General features: G+C 45.6%; 1 protein-coding gene across 1 annotated transcript in view; it reads left to right on the forward strand.

Annotated features, from left to right (window-relative positions):
- Positions 1-17: 17 nt before the first annotated feature.
- Positions 18-3,550, forward strand: part of CLCN1 (chloride voltage-gated channel 1) — a 69,208-nt gene continuing 65,675 nt past the window's right edge. Inside the window, exons 1-2 of the mRNA XM_080391344.1 lie at positions 18-1,316; positions 1,896-2,093. The gene's annotated coding sequence lies outside the window, so the exon portion shown is untranslated. The remainder of the gene's footprint in view (positions 1,317-1,895; positions 2,094-3,550) is intronic.

Genomic DNA, 3,550 nt, shown 5'->3' on the forward strand with positions numbered 1-3,550 from the left:
GGCAGAAGCCTACTGCTTGCTAGCTGCAGCAAGTATGGGCTGCTTGTACTTTTTGATAACACCTGGACTAAATGAAAGTGAATGTTAATCAAGAGAATGAGGCAGAACCACCCAGCAGGAGGCTGATGTGTTTCAGCACATAAAATATTTAGACTGGGGAAATTGCAGGCTTGGTGTTTGTGAATGAAGAGTTGGTGCCAAAATGAATCGTTCCTGAAAAAGGGAGTCTTGGAGGGAGGAAGGGCCCAGGAAGAAGGTGAAGGTGCCAGCTGCAGAATGTCCAGGGGATCAGTGAGCTGCATGGAAGTGAATGCCAGGGGATGTCCAGAGGCCCTCATGTGTAATGCCCAAGACTGGTGACTGGGAGCAGCTGTACAGCACAGAACCAACACGGCTTTCTGCTCTACCTTCACAGATCAGTAATGATCTCACTACTGGGAAGGCAAGCTGAGACCCCGGTACTGCACCTGGGAGAAAGCCAGTGTGTGCTTGTATGTTCAGAGAAGTAAGTTTTGAGCAACTAGCATAGGAATGACATTTAATAACTGTGGGATAGTAGGAAAGTTTAACTGGTTCACGTTTTGGCTCGAAACCAAAAAAACAAGGTCAAAAGTTTTCATGGGATGGGGAGTGACAACAGTGTACAGGACGTAGACGAGGTATTTAGCAGATCTTGAGCTGCATGAAAATCATTGTATTTATAAATAGAACAAGTCAGTAAATGAATACAAATTGTAGCAATTCTAAACTAATTTTCTTTCCCTTTTGGCCATTACAAAAGTGAGATACTTAAAGGATTTGATTTTGTAAAAATAGTCATTGATCCCCTTAAAAATTAGGATGTACAGAATGGTGTTGAAAGAGGATATACTTTCTAAAGCGTGAAAAGATTTGGCTAAACATCTACCAAGCAACTTATAAAATAAAATCTATGCCAAGCAGACACACCTAACATACACCGTACTTGTGTTGTGCAATGTGTTCTTACCCTTGTCTTCAGGGTACAGAACTCTTTGCTGCACCACAACACTAAATTATTAAAGTTAGGAGAAGGAAATGCAAGAATAGATATTGTTACTAATAGGTCATTTCATTACAGTGATGATGTCATCAGCACATGCATACAGAAAACAGTTTCTTTAAAAGGAAGGAAATGAAACAAGAATCTCCAGAGAAGTTAATAATCAACTGTTGTCACAGGATTGGCAGCCTTGGTGAGGCTGTGTCACAAGGAATGAGTACCAAGTACTGCTCGGTGCAGTTTGGCGTAGCGTTGCTGCTTTTGCCAGTTCTACTTGTGGAACTGTCTTGTGAAGGTTTGGTATTCTTTTGTTTCCTGTCATCTGCATTTGGTGTCTTGTTTATGGTCCCTGTTGTATTGAAGTTAGTCTCCAGACTGTGTTTCCCTAAACTGTTAACACCCGTGTGCACAAATTCTTAAGAACACATCTTCTATGTAATTCACTACATCTTTGAAAGAGCTCAGGGTTGTATTCAGACTTCTCTAAATTAAGAAAGAGAACTGGAATTGCTGTGGTTTAGTTGTTTTTTTATTTCCTTTGTCACTCCTAAAAGTTGATTTTCAGCTGCAAATTAAGGAGAAACAGTAACACCTCCCACAGAAACCACGCTTTGACAAAGGTGAACGTCATGCTGCATTGAGAAAATAATTAATTTGTAAAGAAAACACAAACTAGCTAGCTGTTAGTTATTCAGTTGCTTTTAAAGTGACAATGTGAGGGGAAAAGGTCACACATAGGCTTAAATTTTGTAAATTGATTTAACATAAACAGTTAAGGGATGGTAATAAACTGTGGTGGTCTCCTGCCCAGCCCAGAAACCCTGGGCTTTGTGTCTCAGGCTGGTGGCTGTAGCTGCTGATTTTCTATTTGCAGGTTGAAACGGTAGGAAGGCTGAGTGTGCATCTCAGAAACAGACGCGTGTATGAAGGATGCTGACATGGCTGGCTCCACAGACTGTGACAGATCTAAGGCACTGCCTGCAGCAGCACTAACTTCAGTGCTACCAGGACTCAAAGCATAAATACAGACAGCCACATGCCCTTTCTTCTCTTCAGCTAGTAAGGACTGAAGGTCAGTAGTAAAAGCAGTCACACCCCCACTCTCTAGATTCATAGGCATGTTCGTGGATCCATGGAGTATGCAGGGACTGTGGCCTCTCCATCACCCCCATACTCCTGCCTGGATCTTAGGCCACCTTACCTGCTCTGTGTGTCTGCTACCTGCTGGTGAGTCCAGCTTGGTGCTTGCTAGCAAACAGGCAGGTGCACATGCTCCTCACACAGGCACCCCATGCTCATGGGTCCTCCTGAATACCCAGTAACCCTGACCAGACCCAGGGTCTCCTGCTTGCTGGTTAATCCAGACTGAAGCTTGCCAACACCTTATGTACTCTCAGCAGCTGGCACCCAGCATGAGGGCTGTTGTGACCCACAGCCCTGCTCCAGCTGCTGGCACAGAGTCCTCCCCACCTTACCTTGCTCGTGATGGTCCCTTCTGCAGCTGTGCCCAGGGCTTTTACTGATCCCATCTTAGAGGCTGGAGCAGACACTCACCCACTCTTGTTGCTGACACTGCAGGTCTGGGGTGCCTACGCCCCTGGTCTGACTCGAGTTGCTGGCACCAAGTCCCCTCATGCAGATTTGACCTGTAGCTAGCACCCTGGGCACCCAGTGAGATGATCTAGAGAGCTATGGCAGCTCCAGCTGCTGATGCTGGACCCCACTTGCTCCAGTTCCTGGCCCCAGAGTCCCTACGCCCCTGGTCTCAGTACAGCTGCTGACCCCAAATTTGTTTGTGCCTGTCTTGCCGGTTGTTGGCACCTCAACCTTACAACACTAGTATGTGGGATAGTGAGATTTCATGGTGAGAGTTAAGAAAGGATTTAATAAGGAGATAGGACAGACCCTGGTCATCAGGAGTCAGTGCTCAGTCAGACAAGTGCACTGACCAGGCTTGGTTTTCACAAAACTGGCCCCTTTCCATCTATCCCCACTTTGTTTCTCCCCAGCCCTTTTCCTTGACAAGTTTTGCATAGCACTACTGCCCAGTTCAAATATCTCAGGTCCTTAGGTTCCTCTTATTTCCCCTTATTAGTTATAAAGTCCCGGCTGGCCCTCTCCAGAGCTGTGGCTGTAGTTCCTTTGTGGCCCATTGAATAGTGACTGGAGGCATTTGGTCTTTAGCATGGTGTCTGTTACCGCTCGTCTCTCAGGTCTGTCTCTCCGGGTTTGTGGCTTCCCCCTTTCTTTATTGTCACCTTCTGTACTGGAAAGGTGCTTGCCTGGATAACCTTAATAAAGGAGGTGTTTTCAGCTTTCACATACCCTTATGTAACGTTTGGTGAGAGAGACAGCTCAGGAAGCCCTGATGTTGCCCTAAGTAACTGTTTTGCCTAGGTACAGAATTTATCAAATTCCCATGACTTCCCTCAGTGCTTTGTTTCTCAAGGTGGTAGCCCAGAGCAGCAACCTGATTTTGCCCTTTCTACCCTGTTAGTTCATCCTTGCTTTTCTTGTGTTCTGCCAAAG

The sequence above is a fragment of the Falco punctatus genome (assembly GCF_963210335.1).
Source record: "Falco punctatus genome assembly, chromosome: 6".
NCBI classification, from domain to species: Eukaryota; Metazoa; Chordata; class Aves; order Falconiformes; family Falconidae; genus Falco; species Falco punctatus.